Here is a 14,030-nt window from a genome sequence, read left to right on the forward strand (position 1 = left end):
CATTGAACATTATTCTTAATTCTTATCAATAGATTCAATTTTCAGCTCATTTTCATTGAGTTTGATAATCGAAATCGGTTAATTTGACGAATTCAAACTTACCTTCGAAAGTTGGGACGAAACTAATTTTGATTTTGACACAAAGAAAGTTGGGAAAGAGCAAAGGAATTTTCCGATTAAATGAAAGAAATGAACTTGAAATGTTCAAGTTTTATCAATTTGGTTATGAGTTTACGTAACAACTCTGAGCTACTCTGTAAATAATAGTTAAGAAACAAGGAAAACAACTTGAATTTTTGTTCGTTTAGATTTGCTATTTTAGATGGAAAAATTTTGTGTAAAAATTTTTAAACTTTGAAGAGGCAAATAAATGTTACTCGAATTGTGAGCATCTTTGAACCACTTACAGTAATGATTTTTATTTATGAGAATAGAAGATGAAAAAAGGTGAAAAAAAGTTTTTTATTTTTCTCCTTTTTCTCTACTCAATTCAATGAAAAGAAAAAGTAAATTTGAAATTCATTCAAATTGAAAATAAGTTATTGAGCTGATTAAAGAAGATGAAAGTCGATGAAAAAAGATGATCTATAGTCCATCAAAATTATCAACTCAAGTCTTTTTCATCATGAAAATTCATTCCTTCCATCAAGATGAATCACGAAAGTAATTGAATCGATAAAAGATGTTGAGCAACTTGTCAAGATCAACTCAAAATCCTGAGCATTCGAGTTGCAAATTCACCATTAAAGACAAACTTCGTTTCTTATCTTCAGCGATCTTGAACAAGTCACCAAATTAAGTCCGTTATGAACGCTGAGCAAAGAAAAAGATTATCAAGAAAAGCAAAGTTTTCTTCAGAGAGAAATTCGGACAATTTCAGTCGAAGAAATTTCTTTGAAATTCTATTTGATGCAATTATTCCAAGACTTCGAGAGATGAAATCGAACTGCGAACAAACGAGAAATGATAAGAATATATTCAGTTTTCTTTGTTCTAAAACATTTTGTTTCGAATGAAGCCAGAGCATTGAAGGTTATCTTTTTGAAGTTTTGCCTCGAATTTCATTTTTCGGTCCAAATTTTGAGATCCTTCAATTGGTATTATGTGATGTTGATGTTGAATTTTGTTTCAAATAATTTATAATTTGAATGATTTCTCTTTTTCTTTGGAAACTTTTCCTCCTTGTTGAAGCTGTTCGAGTGATCGGAATTCATGATGAACATGATCAATGAATAGAAAAGGATAAATGACCAAGATTGGAAAAGGCATTAATAGAAGAACGAATAAAAGTTTCAACTTTACCTGGAATTTTACCTTTTTTTCATTTTCTCCTCCATCATTTTTCCTTTTCAGCTTAAAACCTTTATCTGTATTTGAAGAGCAAATAAGCTGATGCATTGAAATGGTTATAGCATTTGGTTGGCATGAATAAATTGTTGCGCTCAACTGAAATTATTCAGAATATTTAGAAAGGAAAGAAAAGGGAAAAAGAAGAAAAAAGTGAAATGATGAAAGACTAAAGATGAACACCAAATGAATTCGCAAATAGAAGGCCCAACTTGTGATATAAATTTTAATCTGAATATCTGTTTATTCCAACTTTCATTCCAATTTCTAATCTCTTTTAACTCTTCATCCTTTTCACAAAAACTCGAGCAAACTCTAAATCTATAGATTTCCATCATCAATTTCAAATTTTGCTTTCCCATGAAAAGCCAAGAAGCAAAGCATAAACGGGAATCAAACAAATCATCAATTGACTGGAAAAGAAGAAGAAGAGAAAAGTAGAAACGAATCAACATTTCACTTGTCTGATTCTTTCGTTGAAATGATTCTTCTTCTCATTCAAGGTGATTCCGTCAAGAATCTGATATTCATTGCATTCAGAAATGCAATTTGAAAGGTTAATACAAATTTATTATATCTTGTATGAAAAGGCAATTGAAGGAAAAGGCGAACCTAAAAATGAATCTAATGAAGATGTTGATGGAAAAATGTTGAACCATTTTCACCAACAATTTAAATGGCTTTGAAAGGCGACAAAGCCTGAAGCCAAGGAGACAAAAAGCAAACTCTGTTACCTATTCAGATCAGTAGTAACCTTTCAACAGCATGTGTCAATGAAGAAGTGAGAGAATGTCGAGATTGTAAGAAAAGAGTAAAAAATTTTGTTCTACTTTTGACAGGAAAAAGTTGCTTTTAGCGTTGAACTATCCATCAATTCATCAATAACAGAAATGATGGCAATATTGATATCTTCATGTAAGATGAATACATCTTTATAATAAATATTAAGGTAGAGATAAATATTAGATTGAGATTGCTTTTCTGCCAGTTTTTTGGCTTTAATGCATTCTTTTATTCCTTCTTACCTGGTCAGATGTAAGATGATGATCAAGAGGAAGCTAGATAATGATGATGACTTTGGTGAAATGAGGAAAAAACTGAATGATGATAATCAGAACAATTTCATTTTTTTCTCTCTTTCTTTTCGTTTTTTTTTGGCTTTGCTCTTTTCTTTGCTCATTTTCTTTGGGTAAATAATACAAGCCAGAAAATTTACTCTTGTACGGTTTATATTCAGCGACTATAATAAGATATGATGAGTAGAGGAAGGATGAATTGAAATGAATCTCAGGCTGGAAATACCTGCGAGCTAATATTTCTACCTTTTTCCTTCTTTCTTTTTCTTCTTTCGATTCTTTCACATGTTCAACATTTTTTTTCTCTTTTCCTTTTTTCCCCGATATTAGGTGATATTGTTATCCACTGTTGGGTTGAGTCTTGGTTCAATCAACATTTTGGTTAAATAATAATGAAATTGAGGTTAACCTTAATGGTTATGATAGAGGTTCATTGTTATCATGCAACCATTCAAAAAAGTTACCAATCAATATTGAGAAGAAAACTTTTCGAAAATTCACAATTTTCTTTTTAAAACATTTCCTAAAATACACTCGATTTTGGGTAAAACTTGACTCGATTTACACTTTTGCTTTTACTTTTCAGTCGCACTGGCAATTGAATGAGTTTTCAGCAAATTTACTTATTTCTTGTTTGCGCTTCTTTCAAACCTCGTTCACTCAAATCGAATGCAATTTTGTCATAACCTAGCTTTAGAAATTTTCAGAAATTCGATGATTTGGAGATCCTAAATTGTCTTGAATGATTGAATTCATTCGCTTATTTCATTTTATTAATAAAAAAGTTTTTAATCAAAAAAGTTTTCTAATTTCTCTGATTTCCATCAAAATTTAAATTGTCATTCATTGAAAAATTCGACATTTTAGAGCATTTAGCTTGACGAATTCTGTAAAAACTTGAAAGTGTTCGGAAGTGACATTCAAATGAAAACGAATACTAAAGATTTAGCGCATTTTGAACGAAACTCGACTCTTGGAAAATCCTTGTTTTGAAGAAAATGAATTTTCGTAAAGTTGAACTAATGCATTCTGTGCTTTTAATCTCCTTATATTAGTTCAAAGATAACTTTCTTCGAATGCTCAAGATCTTTATGCTAGTTATGAAACCATCATGACTTTTTTATGAACCAGGATCGCTTTATTTCTCGACAAAATTTCCTAGAAATGTTCGAATTGCAAATTCCTATTCTACAATCAATTTTAAACAGTTGGCTGTGCTTTAATTGTGACTGGATTTCGAGCAATGTTCTAACCCTTGAAAACTCAATTTATCTCAATTGAAGTTAACGAAAGTAAATCAGCAAAAGTTAACATTTGTTTTTTGAGGTTGATTAAAACAAATTATTTGAATCGTAAATTGCCTTTCGCAAAGCCAAAGATCATTTGAACATTTTTCACTCAGCAATTCATCATTTTCATGTCATTAATCATTATTTTGCTAAATCAATTAACTTTGTCTTCAACACAATCAAAGAGAAGCTAAAAAACGAAGTCAAAGTACAAAATTGAATTATTACATTAGTTGAAGAAAGGGGAGAAAAAGTTAAAGTTAATTTACTTCTTTTACCAAACTAATTAAATTGCATTGCTTTTCATTTGCGGAAGAGTTGAGTTTAATTGTTGATAGTTTACAATTTGATTAGTTTGGTAAAGAGTTGAAGCGCAACCAAAAGAAGAACCAGAAAAGTTAAGATAAAAGTAAAAAGTAACATTTTCTCATTGAAATTGAAACAAAGTCATTCTTGGTTCCACCTGAGTCTCAGACGACAATTGAAGATAATTGATTGAAACATGTAAAGGAAGAGAAAAAAGAAAATTGAATTTCCATGATAAATCCATATTAATTAAGTGTCGAGATTTACATTTGATGACAGCAAGTGCAAGTGTCATTCAAAGTGCAACATTAAACATTGGTTCAAAATTTGTTTCAAGTGATGGAAACAAAAGAAACAAAAGACGAAACAAAAAAATACTTGAAACTCGATTCGAAACTAAATGTTGACTGAAATTGGGAAAAGGTGAAGAAGAAAGAAAAGGCGAAAAATGAAACTTTAACTTATTGATATTATACGATTGTATTACATTTAGTTAACAGTCACTTTTGATAAACACAACTCGAAATTGTTATTACATATATTAATATACAATTCATTCTTGTTCATAGCAATTGACTTTTCTTGTAATATTATTCAACCTTTACTTTTGTTTGCAACTTTTCGCCTTTTCTTCAGCAGAACTTTTTTCTTCCTCTTCTCTCATGATTCTTCATTTTTTCGCCATTTTCAAATTTCTTTCACTTTTATTCACTTCTCTCTTTTCCTCGACTTTTTTCTTCTTCTCGACTTTTCTCCATTTCGTTCCATTCTTTACTTCCTTTTCAAGTTATCGTTATTGATTATAATAGTTATATTATCATGGAAAAGTCACAGGAAAATGTTTCTCATTTTCTACTCGATTCTTTTTTTTCTCAAAATTTCTTGTTCACTTTGATAAATTTTGTTGGCCCATTCTTCGTTCAATTGACTTTGCAAGAAAAAAGATGCTGAAAAGATGATAATCATGAGAAACGAATAAATAAACTTGAATTTTTCTCCTTTTCACTGGGAGTGAGAATTTTCATTTTTCTCTCTTCACTTCATTAGACTGCCTTTTATTATCATTTCAAGAGATTTGAAAGCAAGAGAAAAATCAAGTTTTCCAATAAATTTCGTTGCAATCGTTTCTTTGCTTTCATGCAACGAATTTTCTTTCTTTCTCTGATCAAATTTTTTGTCATTCAATGAAGAGTCAATCAGATGAAAAGAACTGTATTTCAATTGATGGAAAATATTTAATCTGTAATGAGTTTACAATTTTCACGGAAAAGAATGGAAAATTGAAATTGTTCGACTTTTCTTGCTATTTGAAGTTCTACATTTTGATTAAAATGCTCATCTTGGAAATGAAATTTTTCGGGGAAAAAATTATTCTTTCATTTGGTTTACTCTTCGAGTCCAACAAGCAACGAAAAATGTTTACCTGAGTTTGTTTTTCTCTTGGCAATAAATGATTGATTGACTTGCAGAGTGAAACAGAAAAGGTAAAACGAAAAGTGGAAAAATGTTTTTTCCCTGTTATTTTTACCATCATCATGAAACTGAGTAAAGTGTCACGTGAGTTTCGTTTTATTTACTCTCATTTAATCATACATTTTCAAGAGCTTTTTGAGGAAACGAGTTTTTAAAATAATAAACTCGAGACATTTTTCATTTTTGAGGCAAAATTTTCTCAAATTGCTTTTCTTTCTTACACAAAATTCAAAAGTAGAATCAATCTTTAAGATTTTTCAGGGCAACAGTTGGAGATAGTTCAGTTTAAATGCAACTGGTCGCCGAACCTTTCAACAAACCGATAGGCTTTCCAAATAAACGATTCACGCAGAGTCGAGTCTAGAAGCATCAATTTTACAAAATGTTGAGATCAAAATTCAAATTTTGTAAATGCGATTGCACACAGTTAACTGGAAAGACAAAAGCCCTTTAGCTTAACCTCGTATTCTTGACACTATCAGAACTCACATAAACCTAGTACGCTAACCATGTTCGAGTCACTAACATGAAATGTTTAAAATACTCTTCAATTGGAGCCTAAACACAGTATTGAAGATCGGTGATCTCAAGATTATTGGTCAGCATGGCTTTAAATTACGAGGCGATTCTAGAGGTCAAACCCAATTTAGTGAGTATGTTGAGGTCGACGCACCAAAAGACAGGACTGAGTACTTACGGATAACAATACAAAACACAACATAACATAATACATAAATTATAATATAATAACGATAATTAATTAACTTGATCACTTTAAAAATCAAAGATTATTCACAATTACAAAAGGCATGTTAAGTCAACCAGACAATACAAAAAAGGAAACTCTAATTGAAAGGGAAATGTAAATGTTGAGCAACTGGGTTGCTAAGGATGACGTACTTCTAGCCAACGAGTAAACTCTTTGCTTCTAGCGCCTGTTTTAAAACATAAACTCATTACTTTTTGATTGAACTTGAATCAACTTTAAATTCATTTTCACCTCAAGAATAAACGAGAAACTGTGAATTACAAGCTTCCATTAAAGCGCTCATTGGAAACGTGTCAAGACGAAATGGGCAAAAATCGCAAGACTTTCGAATGAAGAAACCATTCCCAGAATTGTGCAAAATAACTCAGCATTTGCATTCTGTCAACATTTTCTTACCTTTTCCACCATTTTTGTCTTACCTTTTGAATCAGACCAACTTGGGAAAAAAGGTTTCGCAAGTCAACTGTGCATTAGTCGAGTATTATGCTCATCTTTACACCTTTTCATGGTAATCAGGAGTAAAAGCAACTTGTAGCTTGAAACAAGCAACAGTACAAATTGAATTGACAGCTTATACTAATTGAATAGCGCAAACAAGATGAAGAAAAGCAAAAAGAGAGAAAAAAATGTCACCGAAAATTTTGTTCAACATTTTTTTCTCTCCTTCACCATTCTACTCAAAGCTTTCCAACAAATTACATAATATCATCATCCCATTTCTTCCAACTATATGCTTGTTCCATCATTATTATTAGTAGTAGATTATTCGTCTAACAGGGTTCATGTCGTGTATATATTCAGAATAACATTATGTATGCATCATTTACTCCAAAAATGACTTTCAATTTTCGCTGATAAAAAAAACGAAAAGAAAATATTAATAAGATGAAAAGAAGAAAATTTCATCTTCACTTTCATGAAGAAATATTTATTTAACAGATTGTAAAGGGCGGAAGAAAATTACTCCCAGAATTGTTTTATCATTATCATTCTTTTCCTATTATCAAAGTTTATTGTTTTTACCTGGAAAAGTAGATTGTTGCTGTTATGATTGATAAGAAACCTGTGAAAAGGGTCAAGAACAAAAAGTTCTGAAGAAACCAAGAAAATAAACAAACGATAATTGCAGACTCGTATTTACTCGATTCTTGTTATTGGTTATTTATCATTCCAAACATTATATTATCCAAGATATTAGTTTGAGAAAATTTCATCTCTGGGAGTTTTTTTTCATGTTCATTACTTTTTTTTGTTGCGATTCAACTTTTTTCTTCTTTACCAAAATCAGATTAAAGTTTGTTGTTTTTTTGGATATTTTTATTTGTCTTTTGCTTTGCTTAAGTTTATTGTTTTAAAGATGAAAAAAGTTTGATGAACAATTTGCAAAATGAAATTACTAATTATCATGTTCAAATAACATGGAACACTTTTACTGTTGAATAAACCTTGACATGCATGTAAATTTATATCCATTGCTAATTGTAAAAAGAGTTTCTTCACTTTAAAAGTAATTCCCGGACAATTAGCATACAATTGGTAGACATTTAATTTGGCTAATAATAGTCTTTAATCAGGTCAGTGTCAATTGGAGTTACTGGGAAAGAAGAGTGAAGAAAGGTAAAAATAATTACCATTTTGTGCTCATTCCAAATCAATATCGCCAGATTTTTTGCTCTCCTGCAAGAGCAACACAAGTTATAAATAGATTAAAATAAGTTTATTGTGATTCGAAAGCGTTTGGATTAAAGCATTTTGCATCTTCAGTTTTTCAGGTTTTTCAATTCAAGCTTCCAAGCAACTGATTTGATCTGTGCGAGCTTAATCCAATATTGATGTAATTACAACTTTAATAGTTTCAATTAGTTCTGATGTTAAAGGCATTTACAAAGAGACGACTTCAGATACAAGATACAAGTGACTTAAGTTTCATATCAAGGACTGATCACCGCAAATGAATTTAAATTAGTTTAGATATCTAAAGAACTAAATTCCAAAGAGTTGTGTAGTTTTTGAGAGACATTTATCGCAACTTTCCTCAAGAATTGAATAAGAATTTCATATGTAATCATATTTCTATCATGAACTCATTGAATTTGAATAAAAATTTAATATGCAAAAGCGAAAAATTTGAAACAATTTTCTTGATTTCAAGTTTGCTTTTGCAAAATGCGTTTCCAAATCAAAGCCACATCATTAGAATGAATCTTTTGAAATAACTTTATTGACGAATAAAATGGACTGTTTACGAATAAATCCTTCCATATTCATTGACCGTCCACTGAATTCCCAGAGTATCTATCTAGGTTATCGCGAAAATTAGGTTGTTCATGCAATCAGCAAAACTTTAGCATCGTTTATCTAGGCTTATCTTTTTGGTCGAAAACTCGAAAAATATCTTTTCAATGTTTCTTTTATTCTCGAGTTGCTTTGAAACAATGTGCTTAAAATATTGATGATCACATAACGAGCCATAAAATATGCTTAATATGTATTTCAGTTTAAATGGCATTTGCAATGAAACGGTAAACTTTAAAAAATGAACACAAGTGTTTGGAAGCATCCAAAGGAACTCAAGGTTAATCGATTGACATTCTTCCAGTAAATCCAAACAAAGCATTTGACACACTGACCAACAAAGATCAGTTGGAATGACAATTTATGACTGAAACCAGAAGGAGAAAAAAGAAGAAGAAGAAAATGATTAACCCTGAAATGCATAAAATCACGTTCAAACCTGACTGGGTTAAAGTCATATTTTCATTTACTCTATTCACCAACTTGATAATGCTAACAAATAACATTCAGAATAATAATACCAATGATAATGATAATGATTTGTGATGAAGGAATGGTAAAAAAATAAAGTTACCATTTGCTGTTATCAAAATAATTACATCAAGAGAAGCAACGAAAAACACTGTTTTGATTATCATCATTATAATAATTATTTCAGATTTGCCTCCTTCCATGAGTTGAACCATGTAATGGCAATAAAATAATCATTGAGTTTCATGGAGAGAGAAAAGACAGATTTAACTTTTTCTTCTTTTCACAAATGCTCAAGTCAAACAGTTCGTACGTGTTTCCAACTGGCGAGTTTAAAGTTTTTCATGTTTTTCCAACGAATCAAACTCGACTGTAAATTGTTTGCATTTATTAACTTTCATGATAACTATTAAGGTGGAAATGAAATGTCATGGAATGTAACTTTTTCCTCTTTTCATTTCAAACAAAAGGTGAAAATATTTTTTACCTTTTCATGATTATTCCGTTTTCTTCAACATTTTTTCGACTCCATTTTGCATTCTATTTTTTTGGTTATTAGTTTCATTCTGTTGGCAGAGAGATAATCAAAAGAAGGAAACAATTTTCGTTCTCAGAATTTTATTATCATTATTATTAAAGTTGCTCTTGTTGATGTTGCTATATATTGCTATTATAAGTATATTCAATGATAACATTACAATTGATGTTTTTGTATTATCGTTATCATTATTGTTACAGCAATAATAATAGTGATGATGAGAAATAGTGAGAATAAAGAAAAGGATAATTTTACTATTTTTTTGTTCTTCTTTTAATATTGTTAGGGTCTTCACTTTTTGTTTGTTGATTGCCAATGAGTATTAATGGAAATTCATTTTGTTACAATTAGAATGATGAAAGATTAATTAAGGATATTATTTGGGTTAAAAGGAAGCTAATTAATTAGAATGCAACAGAGAAAAACATGATTAAAACCTTGGTTACTCCTTTACAATCATCTTCACATTCCAATTCAATGAGATTCTCTTTTTGCTATCCAACCTTTTCTTCTGTCTTTAACCTCAGTTTTGACATTCTCCATCTTTTTGGTTCAATATGTTACTTCAATCTAGTTAATGATGAAAGAAACTGATGCGAAACTCATCGAGTTTTGCAGCCGCTTCATCCATAGGATTATGATGTCTATTTTTCGAAGCATTAAAGTGACACTGGATTGGGCTGGTGTTTAAATTTGCAATATTATACTATTCTTTGGATTGGAATGCGTTGAATCAATGTTCATACCACTTGGTTAGCGTCCTTTGCAAATAAGATGATTGAATGATATGCGATTCGAAATGACAAAATTACAATCCTATTCATCGATTTGTTGAGTATGCGTTTTGCAAAGTGCGATTCTCTTACTTTGTGACTAACTGTTAGATGAAAAGATCAATTGCTCGTTCTAGTTTCTGTAAATCATTTTCGTCGGTTAACAGATGCGAGAAGCTGTGCAAAATGATTTGCTTATGGAAACTATTGAATGTTGAATGAATCTTACACGTCTTCACGATAGATTGTTGCGATATTGCAGATAGAAACTTTGTGCATATTCTAGCATCCAAGATTAGTTTGCAAGATGGATCATTATGTTTAAATTTTGTACGATATAACACAATTGTTTGAAATAGAAGTGCTTTTAATGAGACTAAGCTGCAGAAAGGTATTCATTGAAACCAAGTGTGAAAACGAGTCAATACTTCGATGTTATTTTCCTGCTAGTAAGTCGGATTCTTAATGATACTTCGGTTTAAGTCTATTTCTCGCTTTTATATCCTTTTCCTCTTCGATTTTTATTCTGCATTTGAATTTCGAAAGCTAATCAAAACCTTAAATTCGCAACAAATGATCGCAGAGCTACGAGTATTGCAAGATTTGCAATTATCTCATTCGCATTCGAGAACAAGCCTAATTTGGAACAAGAACAGTTTGAATGTAAATCATTTATTGAGTTTTTGGGTTCATTTTATTGCTTCAACAATGTTGCTGTATTGCAATAAACAAAGAGTTACAATTTTGGGTCAATTTGAGTAAATTTAAAGGAAATGAATCGTTTGAGTTTGCAGTTTTGACAATCGAGATAATTGCAAGACTCGGCTCTATATTAATAAATTGCATGAAATATTGCATTCGGTGACCACAAATGGTCATTAATTTCAATTTAATCTAAACATTGATACAGTTCATCATGTCTGTATTTACCTTTGAATTATTTTCTTTTAACCCTGTTTTCGTCCATTTTCACAATTTTGTCATTTCCTTTTTTCCATGATATTTTTGCTACATTCAATTCCTGTCAAATCCAAAGTTAAGCTTTTCTTCCATTTAGTTTGTTTATTAAAATGACCAGAATTGAACCAAAGGAGAAACAAACAAAACCATTTTCAGCATCAACCAAACAAGAATAATCCTTGAATGTCAAAAAACTTTTAAATTGATTATTGAAAAGTGACCCAAAAGTGAAAACCTTTAAACAAAAAGGAGAAAAGCTTCACTGGGATCAACCATTTTTATGAAAAATTTTCTTCTTTTCCAAACATTCATGATTGTTCCAATGATGAACAATGTAACATTTGTGAATAAAGTTTTTCATCGTTAACTTGATTAACCTTTTGCGTTTATCCTTTTATTTCAAATAAGATTGAGTATTATTGGGAAATCATTTGGATTTGAACACATTTGAATAGTTTAATGATTCAATGAAATATGATGTCCAAACATATGCGAGTTTACTGTTGAGTTGCGTGGGTTACGAACTTTTCTTTACTCGAATTCCCTGTTCGTAGGAGTTATCATGTTATTAATAGTTTCAGTGAACTTTTATTATTCTTTCTTTTTCTTTTTTCTCTTCTTCTTCTTCTTCTCTCATCTTTCTTTTGCCTGTCCGAGGCTCAAGAACCATTCACTTTGTGAGTTTCAATTTTCTATTCAATGAATCGTCACTTGATTGTCACTTGATCCAATTTTGACCCAAAAAAGTTGTAAATGATGAAACTTTGGTAAATACAGACAAATGTAATGCGCAAACAGAACAAGATTCAGTGTTGCTACATGATGCTAGGTCAACATGATGGAGATGAAATTTATATCGACTTTCTTCTCCATGTAATACAAAAAGTTGTGCCATTAAATGGACAAGCAAAAGTAAACTTTATTCTGTCAATAGTAGATTTTGCAAAGAACTAGAAACGTTTCTTTTAAAAATTTGGGCAACAAAGTAATACAAATTGATTCGATCATTTAAAGAATCTAAAGTTGATTGCGTTCAATTAAAAGAAAAGATCAATAATGGAAATTAAAATCAATTGACTAATGACTTTTCCAGCAACATTATGTTTAGCTTTCAATTCTGGTTTCCAGTTCATTTCAAATCAAAACTGACTGAAAAGCAATGAGTAAAGTATTCCTTCTTTGCATTTATCGATATTTTTGCAGCGAAAATAGCATTTAAAGAAAGTTGCAAATCATAAATTGCAACTCTTGGCTATTCTCAATTTCGTGCGAATTCAGTAAACGAAAACGATCGATATTTCCTTTCTGTTGCTAGCAATAGGAAATAAAATTGCACCATTGAGCTACGCTTTTCGTTCAATCCTTGAAACGAAACTCTTGATTCGAAATTGAAGCAATGAAGAAAAGTAAAGATCAGATAGCATTCAAAATCCAATTCTTTGAAGCAAATTTGATCGTTAAAATCCCTTTTTCTATCGAATGTTTTCTTCTTGCAGCTAAAGATTGTTTTAGTTGTTAAACTATTGAATTTGTTTGTGGTTAAATGTTGCTGCAAACACATTACTTGATGTTGGTAACATTTTGATGAAGTTTGCGCTATTGAATTGCCGATGAGAACTTTAAGTTTCTGGATGATATCTTGAGTTATCAGTCATTCTTATTCCTTGTATGCTGAGCTTCATTTTCACATTTATCTTATTTTCAATTCTCTTTATTAAATCCACCAAAAACCGGACATTTGATTTATCTTCCAATTTCCTTTCCTCTTGAAGCAAGTTTACCTTTTATGTACAAAATCACGTAAAACTTGAGAAAAGTGTTTATAAAAAGCGTTTTACAGAGAAAAAAATAAAGTGATTCAACAGTTTAACTGTTAAATTTAACCTAAACCTAAACAAGAAACTTCTTCGTTTTCCTATTCATTTAATCTCAAACAGAGTTTCAAATGTCACTTTGTGGTTTCAAATTCTGAAATCAATGATACAAATTCTTGCAGAGAAGAGAAAGAATTTAAAAGCATTCCAGGAAATTGGTGGAAAATGAAGGAATAGAAAAGGAAAGAAAAGAGTTGGTGGAAATGTTTCATTACCACCATCATTATTATCAGAATTGTATTATTCCATCATCATCTTTACTTGGCTTCACCTTCTTAAAAACATTATCCTTTTCCAGATGAACCTTTTAATGGGTAACCTCAACTAATCAATTTACTATCATTTCTCAAAGCCAATCTCAGAGTTTATTTGAGTTTCATCAAGAAACTCTTACCTTCCATTTGACTCTTGAAGATTACTCAGAGTATCAAATTCATTTAACTTAAAAGAGTAAACATAATCTTGTCCATGATAACTTCAAGATAATTCAATTGGCAAAAGTTGAAAACATTACTTCGAAATAAAAGTCAAAACTCATTCGAACTTCTTTTCATCCTTTAAAGTAACAACATAATCAAGAGCAATTATTATTTCAAGTTTTCTCATTCAATGACGACTCAATGGCCTGGCAAAAGACTCAAAACAAGACACAAAAATGAATCGAAATCGTCATTTCTTTGCTTCCTTTTATTGATAAAAATCGCTTTTCAAGATTCGAGTTTCTGCAAAATATTTCTTTCTAAAATCTTGAAACAAATTGAACAAAATGATGAAAAGCCAAAAGTAAATGTAAACTGGTTAACATCAAATAAGGTACAAAAGGTTAAATGAGATAACTTTATGGTTAACACTTTAACCG

General features: G+C 30.5%; 1 protein-coding gene and 1 long non-coding RNA gene across 3 annotated transcripts in view; one reads left to right on the forward strand and one right to left on the reverse strand.

The window, feature by feature from the left end:
* The window catches only part of eag (potassium voltage-gated channel protein ether a go-go), a 59,734-nt gene that overhangs the window by 3,846 nt on the left and 41,858 nt on the right, over positions 1-14,030 (forward strand). The window lies entirely within an intron of this gene.
* Positions 404-6,414, reverse strand: LOC149094734 (uncharacterized). Of its 2 annotated transcripts, none has more exons than XR_016201028.1 (2): positions 6,189-6,414; positions 404-1,446 (listed from the first exon to the last, which is right to left on the reverse strand). It is a non-coding gene; the product is annotated as an uncharacterized LOC149094734 (long non-coding RNA). The 2 variants fall into 2 exon arrangements; XR_016201029.1 differs by having other exon boundaries at positions 2,373-6,414.

The sequence above is a fragment of the Tetranychus urticae genome, chromosome 1 (genome assembly GCF_039701765.1).
Source record: "Tetranychus urticae isolate SD_2017Ah chromosome 1, NJAU_TeUrti_SD_1.0, whole genome shotgun sequence".
NCBI lineage: Eukaryota > Metazoa > Arthropoda > Arachnida > Trombidiformes > Tetranychidae > Tetranychus > Tetranychus urticae.